The sequence below is a fragment of the Carcharhinus amblyrhynchos genome, chromosome 12 (assembly GCF_965287045.1).
Source record: "Carcharhinus amblyrhynchos chromosome 12, sCarAmb.v2.hapA, whole genome shotgun sequence".
Lineage (NCBI taxonomy): Eukaryota > Metazoa > Chordata > Chondrichthyes > Carcharhiniformes > Carcharhinidae > Carcharhinus > Carcharhinus amblyrhynchos.
The window spans coordinates 32,623,245-32,640,765 of NC_137335.1; positions in this window are offsets into that span (position 1 = coordinate 32,623,245).

Below are 17,521 nucleotides of genomic sequence, written 5' to 3' on the forward strand. Positions count from 1 at the left end.
TTCATGCTGGGTAGTGAAGTGGATTCCCGCTTCCAGCATATTAATTATGCTTTAGTGGGAAGCTTGTTGAATCTTGTGGTGGGGCAGGCAGCGATTTATCTGACCTGTCATTACCTCACCTGGTTGAAAATCCAGGCACCATATCTATATAGCACCAAAAACATTCACTCTTTGCAGCCCAGGACTTGTTGCGGCAAAACCAAAACTGCAGCCCAGGGATTATGGCAAAACCAAAAATGGCCCCAAGAGGAACCCAAGCCCCCTTCCCCCAACTTCAAAGAAAGTGCTGGACAGACTCCTCCAGGCATTTCAGGACAGGCAGGAGCTCCACTACCCTTGGGTTGGGAGTGGGAGGCCCACCAACCATGCCAGCCTGGGAGGAGGTCATTTGGGAGGTCAGCCCATCTGAGCCTCAGAAGAGGACTGCTCTGAGGGCCAACAAAGGATGAATGTTCCCACCCACTCCAACTGAGTAAATTAACATTCTCCTCACTCCAAACTCACACTCTCATCAGGTCATTAGGCAGTCTAAGGATTACAATCCTTAGGAATCTCATTCACTACCTGCAGATATCAGCACTGATTGATGGACAATCACCATCTCATAAAACATTCTGCACAAGTAAGTTCTGCATCTGGGGAGATCAATCCATCTGGCTTCATGCAGGACAAGATCTCCAACGACAAAAGGGAGATTGCAGACTGGAGAGAAGATGCAGTCTACCCTAAGAACAGCAGATGGCAGAGCTCACTGGAGAGGACATGCCCATTCGTAGGCAGAAGGTGAGAGCGATGTCCCCCAAGAAGCCAGCAAGGTTCCAGCTGGTGTACAACTGACAATGACTGTGTGAGCTATAATGTAGGTGCCTGTTGACCCAATGACTAAGTATCTATTCCAGCCACCAGCAAGAAAAGGTGGAGGCAGAGCACCAGCCAGCACTTCAGTCCCAGATCCCACACCACTTCAGGTGAGGACCCTGAGGAAGTATCTGAGGAAGATACATTCCTGCATTTACCTATGCCAAGGCACACACCTCAGTAGGTCCTAGTTCTAGAGTACTCTCGGGATCATTACCTGGTGAGCACCTCACAGGCGCACAGTAGTAAGCGCCAAGGTCTCTGATACTCGGAGAACTGTTGGAGAACAGGTCTTGAGTATGAGTCCAATGGCATGCCCCAGTAATCGGCCCTCAAAGAAATGTTAGACACTAACAATCCTGTCTGTATTCCCCTGTCAGAGTCCATCAGCAGATTAGGAGTCCATCCATATTCTGGCTGATGTCATGCCTCTAATATGCAAGTGCATCAAAGTCTCCATTGGAAGGATGGTGGATGCCTTTGAGACACAGGTCCATTCAGTTCCTTCTGGATATGCACTCAGGACTGCACACCATTGCTATAGTCGTGAGTGGAATCAAGTGTCTGGGTGAGAGGGGTTAGAATTTGAGAAGGCAGGAATATGCTATCATCCTATGGCAACAGCCTCATTAATTGTTTCTTCCAGAGGACTCAGTTGACATAGGCAAGCTTGTTCTTTGTTGCTCTTATGCTAATAGACCACCTCGTTCTCCAAGAGAGGAGGGAGAACATCAGTACATGCTACAATGTGTTTAGGCAATGTGCATGTTATAGCTACGGGCTGTGTGGAAGTTGTGACTGGTACATGATTGAAGCTGAGGCCAAGTATCTTGTTCGGCAAGAGTCCAGCCAGTCACTAGGCTACACACTGAAATCCTCAAGATGTTTCCTCAACACCAGATGCAAGATAATCACACCTCACAATCTTTGCATCTGAAAATGAGCCCTTTTCCAATTTTCCACCCAATATGTTTTATATCTAACAATTTGTAACTTCAGAAGTGGTTTGAAAGGATAAAAACTTCTTACAAACTGACATGATAAAAGGAAAGCGCAAGTATTTTTCCATTGCTGTGATCTTTCCCCATGACAAAGCAGAAGGGCTTGTGATCATGATGCCTTCCAGTTACATTTCACTTTGATTTAAATTTTGCACTTGTATACAATGAGCACTCTTTTTGTTTTATGTCACATGTCTTTTATCAGACAGCTTTGAAATTGTCCTTGTTGTAAAATAATCAAAGAGATCAATATCAATATGGTTATTAAAGTAACCATTTTTTAATTTATATTATTAGATCAATCTTGTATTTATTTTACAGTACAGGTAAAAATTTTGAAATCAAGACAAATTACATGCAATAATTTTCAGAACATAAATAGGCAGGTAGTAATTTTACTGGCATAAAAGTCAATTATGCTGCATGTCTTATCTAACTTCACATTGTGGTCTTGAATTATATCCAAAGTGCACAATAAATTACTTTGCCCAACTTTTAAATTTACAGATTATAAATAATCCATAATCAGAATCGAAACAGACAACATGTGGCAGTTGTGCCAAGTGCATAAATTGGAATAGGTTGGACCACAATTACCAACTGATAGATGAGCACAATGCATGTGAACTATTCCAAAGCTAAATGTGGATTGGTGATTTCCAAAGTGGAAAGAGCTCTATTGCCTTCAAAGGAAATAAAAGATCAGATGAAAATGCTGCAAGTAATAAATTGTTAAAAAATACAACTCCCATTCCTCAGTGGGAAAAAAAGCTAATGAGCAGTGTAAGCACTAGCAAAGGTCACTTAGGCCAAATGGTCTGTTCCTGTTATGCATATTCAATTTAATTCTATGTAATACTTGTCTTTGGGCAAAACTGATTGAAAAATAACCATGTTAAGAAATAGTGCCTTAAAGGTACAAGCAAATTTGAAAAAATTGAAAAAGGTATTTACAAACAAGGTAGACAATTGGTCAGAAAATTGCAGCTCAAAGCAAATGGGAGCAAAAATGTGCATAAAATCAAATGGCCTAGTTTAACAAACCTCCTTTGTTCACTTGGGCAATTGGGGTTTCTTCACACAAAATATATCCCCATCTGACTTTAGCTCAATAGTGCAACACTAATTTAAGCAAAGAATTACCTATAGCATGCAAGGTTTGATGCTTCCCTTGATTGTTTCCCCAGTTTAGCGCCACTGCATTGACTGCACATTTAACCCCTTTCTACATACAGCCTTGGGGCAATAATCAGCTCCAGAAATGACTGTGGGACAGCAAGCCCTGCTTACTGGGTGATTCCCCATCCTGCTCGCTGACTGATTCCCTAGGTCATGTGACTGTTCCTCCACAGAATAATTCTTAAAGGGTCATTAACCACAAATATATTGTGGCTGAAATTCTCTGGTTGTTCATATCTTGCTACCATCACAAGCAAGGAGGGAGCATTTGGTGCTCAGCTGCACACTGCAGCAGGACCAGGGAATCCCACTGACATGAACAGCCAGAGAATTCCAGCCTGCATTTTCTTTTTGTTTTCTACGTATGATAGTGGCATGAGCTGGTATTTTATGCTTCTCCAGGACAGGTTGGCAGGAGGGGTGTAAAACTGGTTGTCTGCATACCTTTTTAATTGCCTCTGCCCTTATGGGTATTTTAACTGTGGTGAGGAAGGCGATGTGCGGCCCTCTCAGCTGTGGGCCAATTCAGGTCCTATGTTGCCACTTAATGACTACTTAAGAACCTCCTCCTGCTGCTGCTAGGATTTTACCTGCAGCAAGGGAGGCTTTTACCAATACACAAGCTGTCCATTAAAACATAGTTAGCATTATTGCTCGGCCTGGGGTTTGCTTTCTGGTTGGACATTCTGTTCCTCTTCAGGTACTCAACAACAGCTTCTTCCCTGCTGCCATTAGATTTTTGAATGGACCTACTTTATATTAAGCTGATCTTTCTCTACTAGTCCCTAGCTAAGACTGTAAAACTATTTTTTGCACCCTGTCCTTTCCTTCTCCCATATGTACTTTGAGCAGTATGTTTTGTCTGTATAGTGCTCAAGAAATAATACTTTTCACTGTATCCCAATATATGTGACACCCCTTCCTACAATGCTTTTGTCCTCCTTGTCCTTGCTGGAGCGTATGAGCCTGGCCCTGTCAAGACCTCAGACTTACCTTTAAGTCCAGACTCCATGCTGCACATTTTCAGGACTGCCTATGGTCCCAGCATTGGCCATCCTCCCAGTTGTACGGCTGGAGCAAGAGTGCTCCCAGCCATTTCCAAGGGGAAGTCAGCTTCAAGCCAATTAAAAGTCCAACACCCTTTAAATCATTGTGGGGCAAGCTGGACGAGCTTCTCAACTGGGATGGAGTCCCTTCCTCCAGCTTAAAATTTAATACATGGTAACCAATCTTCTTTGATACTTGTCAAAAAATGAGCTTTTAATACAATAAATACAGATTACCTTAAAGATTATATTACCCTCTATAAATTAACTTTGATGACTAAGATGTGGGCAAACAGAAAATGTTAGTGGATGGTTCAGCTGTTCGCATTGCTACACTGAGTTTTTCTCCCATACGTTCACACGAATTAGCAATTTTTAGAGTCTTGATAACACCTATCAAAACTGGTGAAATACTTACCAAGGAATAACTCTCATAATATTGTGTGGAAATTTATGTGCAAATAACTCAAAGTCCAGCAGGATAAGAGGATAGAGCAGGCCTGGAGAGCATGCCATGTATGAACTACCGTGGGTAATTAATATACCTCAATAATATCAGCTATCTGAATGGACAGTATAGTGCCTGATAAAGTTCAGACACAGCATAGAGGTTGAGATAGTAGTGCACCATCTAGTATCTAAACCTGCATGTAGAATCGATAAATTGCAATTTACTAGTAGTGGTATTGTGCTGTAGTTCTACATCAATAGAAGGCCCTTCAGCACCCACAGGAGACATCACAGAAACCTAACATTTATGAATCACTTCATTGGAGACATAAAATGGCCTCCTTCCCAAACACCCCAGACATTGAATATGATCATCTTCACTTCAAAGGATGAACAATAAAGGCTTCAGTTGCATCTACCAGTAGCAGCGTCATCTGAAGAGGGTTAGGAATTTCAAAAGACTTTCAACAAGTGCCCTATAATAGGCTAATTAATATAGTCAGAGAATGTGGAGTCTGGGCCAAGTGGCAGAAAAGGAGGCTTCTGAGTCCCACATCCTTGCTCACTAGACAATCATTCTGACTTTCCTCCCTCCTCCATGGGCTATGTCGTTTGATGCATTTCCTGCCTTAAATTAGAACATAGAACCCTACAGTGCAGAAACAGGCCCTTCGGCCCATCAAGTCTGCACCAACCACAATCCCACCCAGGCCCTACCCCCATATCCCTACATATTTTACCTACTAATCCCTCTAACCCACACATCCCAGGATACTCAGGTGCAATTTTAGCATGGCCAATCAATCTAACCTGCACATCTTTGGACTGTGGGAGGAAACCGGAGGACCTGGGGGAAACCCACGGTGACACGAGGAGAATATGCAAACTCCACACAGACAGTGACCTGAGCCGGGAATCGAACCCAGGTCCCTCAGAGCACCAGGATTTGATTCCCAGCTTGGGTCACTGTCTGTGTGGAGTTTGCACGTTTGCCCTATGCCTGCGTGCGTTTCCTCCGGGTGCTTTGATTTCCTCCCACAGTCTGAAAAACATGCTGGTTAAATGCATTGACCCAAACAGGCACCAAAGTGTGGCACCTACGGAATTTCACAGTAACTTCATTGCAGTGTTAATGTGAACCTTATTTGAGACCAATAAATTAACTTCAGCAGCAGTGACAACATTTTCCTAAAGCCCATGATGGACCATCTGAAACAGATCAGGAAACAGCTGGACAACTATTATAATATGCAGTCACCTGACTGTCCCCCAGGTAAAAACAGAACCCCCTTATACTTTCTGTCTCATAACAGGAGCTTCTCACTGAGCTTTTATCCAGAATGGAGTCATTCAACTCACGTGAAAATTGGCAGTCTACCTACTGAAATCATTAATTAAGGGACAATTAGACTTGTTATCAAGCACTTAACCTATGAAATGCCACCCACATTGTAAAACATTGGTGTGGCCAGCTGGGCAGGTGCTGATGGCCCAATTTTTTATCATAGTTTCTTCTTTGGGAAGGAATGGAAGTTTGCTCTTCAGTGGCTGACCCTTGCTGATTGCAAGGTGGCTCCTTAAAAATGAATCCCACCTCAGTCCTACCTGCTTTAGTCTTAAACCCACCAGTTTCCCCCTCCCTGACCTGTCCAAACTTTTCCTGCCCAGGACACAGACTTATATGCTCTGGAGATCCATATAAGACAAAGGGGAGTGTTAAAGGTACCATCAAGGGGTGAAAAGTGCTAATAGTGGCAAAAGATAGCAGAATGTGTTAAATAAGAGCAAGACAACAACAAGGAACAGGTGCCCATGTGGGGGAGACGTGGGGTTATGTTGGGGCAGGCCAACGGAACTGAAAAATAACTAACTGCAAAAGGGGGTGGGGGTTCACGTAGGAGGGGAAAGTTCACAGTCTAAAGTTGTTGAACTGAATGGTGAGTCCAGGAGGCTGTAATGTGCCTTTTCGGAAGATGGGGCGCTGGTCTTCCAGTTTGTTATCCAATCACAACACAATCAAAAAAGAGGGGTTAGGCAAGACTACATTCTCCTACCCAACTTTTTCTTTATATAATGATGTCATTATCAGAGGAATTAAAGAGATCAATAGTAGGAAGATAGGAAGGAGAGCCATCAACACTGTTATGCTGACAACACCTTACTTATAGCAACAAACAAACACTTGCCAAAATAACTGATACTGTTGTAAAGGAAATTGATAGATATGGGCTTACACTCGACTGCAATTAAACATACAGTATGGCAATGACAAAGAAAATGGACATTCCACTCTACAACATCACAATAAATGGAAGAAAGGTAAAGTATGTCATCCAATTCAACTACCTAGGGAGCACAATAACATTCAATGTCAAATGCAATGCTACAAGGTGCAAAAGGACTGAACAAACCAAAAGTGTTTTTACAAATTAAACACGTTCTAAGAAATGTCTGTTTGAAACTTGTAGTGAGAATTTGTGCACTAAAATTATTGTCTAGTCAGTAATAATATTATAGACGCGAAGCTTGAAGATCTGGGAAAGAGGAAGAAAATCAAAAGCTTCAAAATTTGGTTCTTAAGAAGGATCCTAACAATAGTCTGGGAGATAAAAAGAACTAATTCAGAAGAACAGAGTGAGGTCAGAAGAACATGAGATCACTTAAATAATGTCAAAAAAAGACAAATAGAGTCCTTTGGACATGTTATCCCTATAAAAAGGGTTTGAATGCCTAATCGCTATCAGAAGGATTAATGCAAGAAAATCAAGAGGCAAAAGGAAGTATTTAGACAACATTAAAGGCTGGATTTATCAGAACTCCAACAATGAGATCATTCTCTGGGCTATATAATATGCTATATAACATGGGCAGATTCCACACTAGAAGTTAGCACCCTTTCAACTTCTGGGCCTGGCTTCGGAAAACTTGATAATATATTGACTGGGCTTAATTAAACTGAAAGATGGACTTGAGGCCTTCATCCTCCCAAGAAGTGCTTCAGAGCAAAATGTCCAGTCTCATAGATCATAGACCATGTCGAGAATTTTCCAGTCTTTCATGCTGACTGGATCCTCGGGTCCCATTGACGGCTCAGTGGATTTCACAGCAATGAGGGGATCATTCAACAGGAAATCCCATTGACAACAATGGGACTAGAAGGTCCCACCACTGGCCAATCACTGGGTTGAGGATGCTGCATTATGCCCTCTTTCAGCAACAAGAACCATCACCGATACTGGCACCTCGGTAGGGACTTGTGCATTGAAGAAGGGTCATACACACACTGGTGAGAGGATTTCACATTTGCACAGTTTGGTGGAGCAGGACTTGGACAGTTGGAGGAACTGATCCAGAGATTGATTCCAAATTGGATGGGGAGACTCTGGAATATCTGTAAAGTGGAAGTTTTATAGAAATTTGGTGGATACACCAGAACACATCTGTGTGTTCTGGCCTGGACTGTGAATGTGTCCATCCAGGCTATATGCTCAGTGATCACCAACTCTTTGGAATGAACAGCTTCCTCCATGTGCAGACTGCTGACTGGCCTAGAGGAGCAAAGCGAATGCATTGAAGGTGCAATCATTGGGATGCACTCCAACCTGAACACCAGCACCCTGATTCTGAGCTGAGGGGCATAGAGCCACAGCAACAGGGGAATCAGGAGCTTAGACACAGTCTCCGCTCTTGGGATCTCAGTGCTTGGTAGGGAAAATCAGCCAGTCCTTGTGGCGGAGAATAAGCTTCTTCATCTGAAAGTATCTCAGGGCACTTCTGATGGGGACAGCATTTCCTCCTTCTACCCGCCAGTGACACAGACCTCGAGGTGTGCCACAGCAATTGAAGATTCTCATGCATCTCAACGTGACTAATCTAAAATGGCTGGCCTCAGACACACAGAGGATGCCCACTGGGGTCATCTAGACCAAAGGAGGTGGTAGAGCAGCTTTCTCTCTCCAGTGCAGCTGTAAGCAAAGAGAGAAACACTGCATTGGAGCATCTATCACTACTTTAGAATGGTCCACATGAATTGTAAAGAGGAACACATGAATGACTTGCTTATTGTTTGCTGTTAATAACTCTTCCACATTTGCAAACAAACACACACCTCACATACCTGAAACCTGATGTTTTAATTATGAGCTGTGGTAGTGGGTGTAGCACTGAGGAGAGCTTGATAATGTTGAAGGAGGGCTGGAGGAATCATGTGTTCATCATGTAAAGGGACTGCATGTGAATACAATCGTGACAGGACTTGCTCATGCCACATGAGCAAAGGATAAACCAGAATACCTCCAAGCATGTCTAATGCACTGGCAGTACTGACTATGGTATAATAAGGCATCCTGGTGTCATGGCCATCAGTGTAATCATGGTCGGCGCCTTCAACTTGGATGTCATCAAGTTCCCTCGTTTCATCCTCACCCTCTTCCTCTGAGAACTGTCCTCTATCTGTTTTAAGATTTTCTTGCTTCATCAGTTGTTTGCAATTCATGGCCATTTAAATACTTTTTCTTCATAGAATCCTTAGTGCAGAAGGAGGCCATTTGAACTATTGACCTGCACTGATACCAATCCCATTCAGGCACTATCCTCATGACCTCACATTTGCCTGCTATTCCCCTAACACTGATGGGCAATCTATCATGGCCAATCAACCTAACCTGCACATCTTCAGAGTGTGGGAGAAAAGCAACCATCCAGAGGAAACCCATGCACACACAGGGAGAATGTACAAATTCCATTTCAATCCCTTGTGCTGTGAGACAGCAATGATAACCACTGTGCCACTTCTGCACTTTTACTTCACAAAAGAATCAATAACATCATCATAGGTAAAATCTTGTAAGGATACATTTTTAATCATCAGTGATGCTAAACTTGTCAAATGTTCCTGACCCATCGTACTTCTCCAATTTGAGAAAGAATTCTCACCAGAAGCATTTGTGACAGGTATTATTAAAAATATTTTCAGAATTTGGAAAAGTTGCCTTCAAACCATCATATACAGGTCTGTACAAATCAGCTGGTTATTTCAAAGCACAGAACTCAACATTATAGGTGAAATAAATGATTTGTTTCACTTTATCTTCGAAAATATTTGTGTCTATGTCCTCCCAGTAGAATTCAGTTAATTTCTTACTGCAGCAGCTTTTAGCATTCTCATCCAAACTTCTATCGCAAAGCACAAACTAATTCAACAGTTTTCTTCAGAAATTCACTTCTACTCTACAATTGCACTTTGATTGTGTCACAAATAACTTTGACAGTCTCGATGATGATCTTCTCTTTCTCTTTTAAAGTGATTTCATTGTCTTTAGTTTCATCAAAAAATAACTTTCTACATGTTGTATACTTCTCAGAGGAACCTGCATACTTTGTTAATGCTAGTGTCTCTGCTTCCACTGAGATATAATCATTTCGAGCTTCCATGCCAAAATTTCTAACTGAGGCTAACAATTGTGAAGCCTTCAACGAAGTTGTAGCAACATTTTGCAGCAACTTGCTGATGACACTGATTCTTTAGAGTAAACAGTTCCACAAAACAGTAAAAGCTACACTGTTGTACTTTTCAAATTTTCCTGCTAAGGATTTCAGCTTTGACACGTGGTTCTCTGAATTTAATGTGGGTATGTTTGATAAAAACATTCCTTTATATCGACAAAGTTCAGTTTCAAAACCAAAATAGCATCTGCACAAACTAACCACCTGTTCTTTTGACCGTAAAATGTTTTCCATGTACCTGCAACAACAGTGCAGCAGAATTCACTGGTGTGTGAAAACCAAAAAAAAGGGCATACAAAGTCAAAAAAATGTATGGCTGGCTCATACAATTCAGCTGCTGCATTGCAAACTAAATTCAAAGAGTAACTGGAACATAGAATGAATAATCCACAGAGTCTTGCATTTTTCAGTCTTGTTTGTACACCGGAATATTTTCCCCACATATTTGCAACATTATTGAAGATCTGCCGATAAAAATTTTTGATGCCAAACCTAAATTTGAAATTTCCAAAACAGTTGTCTCCAGGCACTAAGAGATGTGAGATTGTAACTGAACAAAACATAAAAATCGCTGTATAACTTCACCATTGCTGGTCACATACCTTAAAAGTAATGTTAATTGGCCCACATAACTCACATATGGTGTTGAATCAATTATTATGGAAGAGTATTTGGCATCTTTAACTTCATTAGTGAATTGGTTTCTGAGTCATTCTGCCATTATAGTGATGATATCATTGTAAGTTCTGTACGTTAAAACATTGGTCTTCTCTGAACCGCAATATTGATAGCTTTTCAAATGCTCTTTGAGAAACTTGCCAAATTGACTGAAATATTCAAGGCAAGCTAAAAATTTACCTCTTCAACTTGACACCAGTGACTCAACATGTCCTCTTGAAGGAAGTCCCAAGTAAGATAGCAGTCTGACTGTGGCAACAACACATCTCAGCACTTTCCTCCAGTAAGTTCACTCCTTTTCAAATACAGAATCAATTCTTCCAGATGATTTACATCATTGAACGTATGCACACATATCCTTGATGTGACTTTTCGAAGTTTCACGATCAGCAAGATCTCTTCCAACATTTCTCCTGTTAGAGTACCAGTCGATGAATGTGTGTTTCATTTTACTAGGGTCAGTGGACCCTAAGAGATTTCTGAAAAAAAAATCAACCAATTTTTTTCTTTTTTTCACGCTGTTTCATTTCACCTCCAGAAAATGGGACTCATGAAGACTTCAAAACGGCTTTCGACCTCAAACTACAAAACCTTTTCTCAAATTATCCATATTGCCTATGTTCTCTGGTCTATTTATTATGAAATATTCAATCATAACCAGTGGAACAGATTTTGGCCCTAAGGTATTGTCTTCAGGGTAGGCTTATTCCCTTCCTTCAGCTGCACGAAGAATGAATTTGAGCAGTTTCTTGCAGTTCTACTCCCATTTCAGAGTCCTAATCTTGTTCTTGAACTTCTTGTTCAATTTTTTCAGATCATGTGATATCTGTGGGAATTAGCAAGCTGAAATCATCAGAGAATTCACCAATACTCTTGATGGATGAGGTACTTCAAACTTCCTAATGTAAAATTTTGCCTAGCTTTGTCTTCATACCTTGCCTATAATTTTCTGTGCTTTTGACACCAGATTGATAGTCTCGCTTCTTATCGACTGATTATTTTAATGAATTAATTTTCTGAAAAATCTCAGTAGGTCTGGCAGCAGCTGTAAGGAGAGAAAAGAGTTGATGATTCAAGTCCAGATGGCCCTTTGTCAAAGCTAAAAGACATAGAAAGTGGGAGATATTTATACTGCAGGGGGAGGGAATGAAAGATGTGTCATAGCTATTGAAATCAGGGGAAAAAACTGCTAATGGCTGTCCACAGAGTGAATAAAGGGTGTGAATGGCCAAACGACAGAAGCTGTCAACTGCGACAGATGAAGATGTTGAGGAGGGGGGAGTGGGGGAATGGAACAGAGGTAGAATGTCGAAAAGGGAAAATGGGAGGAGAAAAGGTAAGGGAAGGGGAATGAAATAGGGGGAAAGATTCGGTGGGGGGGGAAGAAAAACAGTAAAAAATTGAATACAATAGAATGAAAACAAAAGGGGGCCGTGGTGGGGTAGAGCAAATCATCTGAACTTGTTGAACTCAATGTTGAGACCAGAACACTGTAAAGTGCCAAGCTGGAAGATGGGATGCTGTTTCTCTAATTTGCGTTGAGCCTTACTGGAACATTGCACCAAGCCAAGGACAAACATGTGGGCATGGGAGCAGGAGCATGTGTTAAAATGGCAAGCAACCGGAAAGTCAGGCTCCTGATTACATACAGACTGAAGGTGCTCAGCAAGGCGATCACCCAGTGTACGCTTGGTCTCTCCAATATAAAGGAGAGCAGCGAATGCAATACACCAAATTGAAAAAAGTGCAAGCGAAATGCTACTTAACATGGAGTGGATGTTTTGGACATTAAATGGTAAGCATAGAAGAGATAAAGGGATAGATGTTACACCTTTTGCGATTATATGGGAAGGTGCCATGAGTGACAGGAGAGGTGTTTGGCGTAGTGGAGGAGTGGACTAGGTTATCCCAGATGGAAGGGTCTCTGCAGAATGCTGACAGAGGGAGTAAAGGGAAGATGTGTTTGGTGGTGGCATCACACTGGAGTTGGTGAAAATGGTGGAGGATTATGCTTTGCATGTGGAGACTGGTGGGGTGAAATGTGAGAACAAGGGGGACTCTATCCTTGTTCTGGGAGGGAGGAGAGATGGTGAGGTCGTGGCACGGGAGATGGACTGCATGCTGTTGAGGGCCCTATTGACAACTGTAGATGGGAATCCATGTTGAGGAAAAAGGAGCACATTTTAGAAGCACCACTTTGGAAAGTGACATCATCGGAACAAATGCAACAAAGGCAAAGGAGCTGAGAGGAAGGGATGGAATCTTTACAGTATGTGAGGTGTGATGAGCTGTAGTCCAGATAGCTGTGGGAGTCAGTGGGCTTGTAATGGATATTAGTAGATAGTTTATTGCTGGAAATGGAGACAGAAAGGTCAAGGAAGGGAAGTGTCTGAGATGGACCAGATGAAGGCGATGGAGAGATGGAAACGGGAAGCAAAGTTGATATATTTTTCTAGGTCTGGACGAGAACATGAAGCAGCTCCAAAATAGTAATCAATGTACTGGTAAAAGAGTTGTGGGAGTGGACAAGGAATGTTCCACATATCCCATAAAAAAAAGCATAGTTAGGACCCATGAGGGTATCTATCGCTACTCTTTAATTTGGAGAAAGTGGGATGAGTTAAAGGAGAAGTTGTTGAGAGATAGAACAAGATCAAATGGTAGATTGGTAGATCTAAATTGGTAGACTATCTACCAATATCCATTACAAGCCCATTGACTCCCACAGCTATCTGGACTACACTCTTCACACCCCACATCCTGTAAGGATTCCATCCCTTTCTCTCAGCTCCTTCGCCTCTATTGCGTTTGTTCCGATGATGCCACTTTCCAAAGTGATGCTTCTAATATGTTCTCCTTTTTCCTCAACTGTGGGTTCCCACTTACAGTTGTTGAGAGGGCCCTCAACAGTGTGCAGTGCATCTACCATTTCCCTCAGCCCCTCCCCATCCTCCCAGAACAAGGATAGAGTCCTCCTTTTTCCTCACATTTCACCTTGCCAACCTCCGCATGCAAAGCATAATCCTCTGCCACTTTCACCAACTCCAGTGTGATGCCACCGCCAAACACATCTTCCCTTCACCAGCTCTGTCAGCATTCCATGGAGATCATTCCCTCAGGGATAACCTAGTCCACTCCTCCACTATACCCAACACCTCTCCAGTCACTCATGGCACCTTCCCATGCAATGGCAGAAGGTGTAACAACTGCTCCTTTACCTCTTCTATGCTTACCACCGAAGGTCCAAAACATTCATTCCAGGTTAAGCAGTGGTTCACTTGCACCTCTTTCAATTTGGTGTATTGCATTCGCTGTTCCCAGTATGGTCTCCTCTATGTCAGAGAGACCAAGCGTAGACTGGGTGATCGTTTTGCTGAGCACCTTCAGCAATCAGGGCCCTGACCTTCCAGTTACTTGCCATTTTAACTCTCAATCCTGCTCCCATGCTCACAAGTCTGTCCTTGGCTTGCTGCAAAGTTCCAGTGAAGCTCAACGCAAACAGGAGGAACAGCATCCCATCTTCTGGCTTGGCACTTTACAGCCTTCCAGTCTCAATATCCAGTTCAACAACTTCAGATAGTTTGCTGTATCCCACTTTGGCCCCCTTTGTTTTCATTCTATTTCATTTAATTTTTTACTGTTCTCTACCTTATTTCTTTATTGTCTTTCTTCATTTTTCTTATCCCCCCCTATTCTTTCCCCTACTTTATCTCCTTCCCTTATGTTTTCTCCCCCCACTTCCCCTTTTCTGCATTCTACCTCTGTCCCATTTATATTCATAGAACTGGAGTTCTATGAGGATGTGTCTAGGGCGGTGGATAGAGGAGAGCCGGTGGATGTGGTCTTTCTAGATTTTCAGAAGGCGTTTGACAAAGTGCCTCACAAGAGGTTATTGCAAAAGGTCGAGGGACATGGAGTTGGGGGTAGGGTGTTAGCGTGGATAGAGGATTGGTTGTCAAATAGGAGGCAGAGAGTGGGGGTCAACGGGTGCTATTCGGATTGGCGGATGGTGACTAGTGGAGTGCCCCAGGGGTCGGTGCTGGGGCCTCAGCTTTTTACCATTTATATAAATGATCTGGAGGAGGGAACCGAGTGTAGGGTGTCGAAATTTGCTGATGACACCAAGATTGGGGGAATGGAGGGAGTGCAGAGGAGGTTTACTAGGCTGATACCGGAGTTGAGGGGGTTGAGCTATGAGGAGAGGCTGAATAAACTGGGCTTGTACTCGTTAGAGTTTAGAAGAAAATGAGCAGCGACAGATCAGCCATGATCTTATTGAATGGCGGGGCAGGCTCGAGGGGCTGGATGGCCTACTCCTGCTCCTATTTCTTATGTTCTTATTTCACTTCCGTCCCCCAACCACGTCTTCATCTGTCACAGCTTTGGCCCTTTATTCTGAGGACAGCTTTTAGCAATCTTTTCCCTTGGTTTCTCTGCCTCCCCCTGCAGTATAAATATCTCCTACTTTCTATGCCTTTTAGCTTTGACAAAGGGTCATCTGGACTCGAAACATCAGCTTTTTCTATCCTTACAGATGCTGCCAGACCTGCTGAGATTTTCCAGCATTTTCTCTTTTGGTTTCAGATTCAGCATCTGCAATAATTCGCTTTCATTCTGAAAGAGCAGGCTTTTTTTTTGCTCTCCTTAGCCCTGGGACACAAGTTGCCCTTGCTCAATCAATGACTTCGCTGTTGTGCTGACGCACTGGCTGTCTGTGGAATGGCCTCGGCCTTGCCATCAGTTGTCCAGTCCTCCTCATGCCAGTGTGGGTTATCCCCGCTTACTCAGTGACCTTGCTATACTGCTGGTTATGATGCAGTTGTACAGAATCTTAATTAGGATTATTTGGAATATTGTGTACAATTCTGGTCGCCACATTACCAGAAGAATGTGGATGCTATGAAGAGGGTACAGAAAAGGTTTACCAAGATGTTGCCTGGTCTGGAGGATATTAACTATGAGGAGAGGTTGGATAAATTTGGTTTGTTCTCATTGGAACAATGGAGGTTGAGGGTCACCTGATAGAGGTTTATAAGATTATGAGTGGCATGGCCAGAATGGATAGTTAGATGCTCTTACCTAGGGTAGGAAAGTTAAGTACTAGGGGACATAGGTTTAAGGTGCGTGGGGAAAGTTTAGAGATGTACGAGGCAAGTTTTTTTTTGCATAGAGTGTGGTGAATGTCTGGAACACACTGGGGAGGTGGTGGGAGCAGGTACGATAGAGACATTTAAGGGGCAGCTAGATGAATACATGAATAGGACGGGAATGGAAGGATACGGACTCCATAAGTGCATACAGTTTTAGTTTAAGCAGGCATCATTATTGGCGCAGGCTTGGGGGGCTGAATGCCCATCATTGAAAGTGGCTCAGCAGCACCATTACTGGTATAGCTGGATGAATTTTGCTCATAACAGTTCTTTCTTTGACATGCATACAAAAATGTTTCAGTAAAATCCCAGTTAAAATACCTCAGATACAAAACAGGCGATTCTCCCATCTGGGAGACATCAGCAGCGGCCAATTCACGGGATTCGTGCTGGGCAGCCTCCATGCATCTCCCAACCTGTTCTTTCACATCAATAGATCCATGCTGAAAATCAGCGTAATGGCGATTTGCATTCGTTAACATACCTTAGCATGTCATTAGCTGGTCCGTGACGAGAATCTCCAACCTCACTTGCGTTTACCCCCTCTCTGGTGTGACTAATGGAGTTTACAACTGTTCTATAAAAGTCAGGACCTGGCATGATAGCACTGAACAGGAGTAAGGAGGTAAACATGATGGAGCTGCAAACCACCCCCCACCCCTGAGTGCAGCTGGGGTTGGAGGCAAGGCCTGGAAAATTTCTTCTTGGTGAGGGGAATTTCCTAGAGAGCTGGAAGTGCTGTCCCCAGACCCAGGGATGCTCCATGTAATCTCTGCAGGATGAGGTGAGGCCCTTTATTGAGTGCTGGTCAGGCTGCTGTCTGACTGTGGGGTGTAGTGAGGGACTGGACTGAGTGCTGGTGTTTTAGAGAGGGTGGGAGGGAGGGCGGGCACAGAGAAGTGCACCATGTGCTGCTGAAGGGCTCATCAACTCAAGCATCTGGTGCTCCAAGCTGCGGTGCTTTGGTTAACACAGACACTCAATGCATGCACTGCAGTAAATGGGAAGCCATATTGTGATAATTAGGAGTCTGTCCCTGCCTCATGTCTCTCACTTGCAACACATGCCTGGAAGGGAATGGTATAATTGCACACATGGCAATGGCTCAAGGGATCACAATGGCCACGCCCACACACCAACCTTCGTGCTCTCCCTACCTGTTGTTTTACGATGCCAATGGTAGGCAACCTAATCAGGTGACACATGACATCACAGATTGTGTTGTGTTGCAAACGTCCATAAGTGGGAGTACTGGTTCTACTGAGGGACTGGGGCTGCAGCAAGCGGGTTGGGAGGGGCAGTGGTGCTGGGATAGTTGCAAGAAATGACATGTATCTATCAATCTCTCTCTCTCTCTAATGCCCACCGTACAGAATGGATTTTGGTCTTATTAACCTAGAGCTGAGGAGGAGAAGGTGGCTCAGGGGGTGAAGGGTGTGAGGAGGCCACTCCAGGAGCAGCCAGTGGCAGGCCCTCAGGAAGGAGGGCAAGGGGCTGCTGGTGAAGCCCATGAGATGGAAGAGCAGTATCTCGAAAGAATGGCCAGGAGAAGAAGTATGCAGGGGTCAAGGCAATACCAGACCTGGAGGTCATTTGAGGACCTATTGGAGGCTCTCTAAGACTATACCAAGCTCTGGAGCCCCTCAGCATTAGC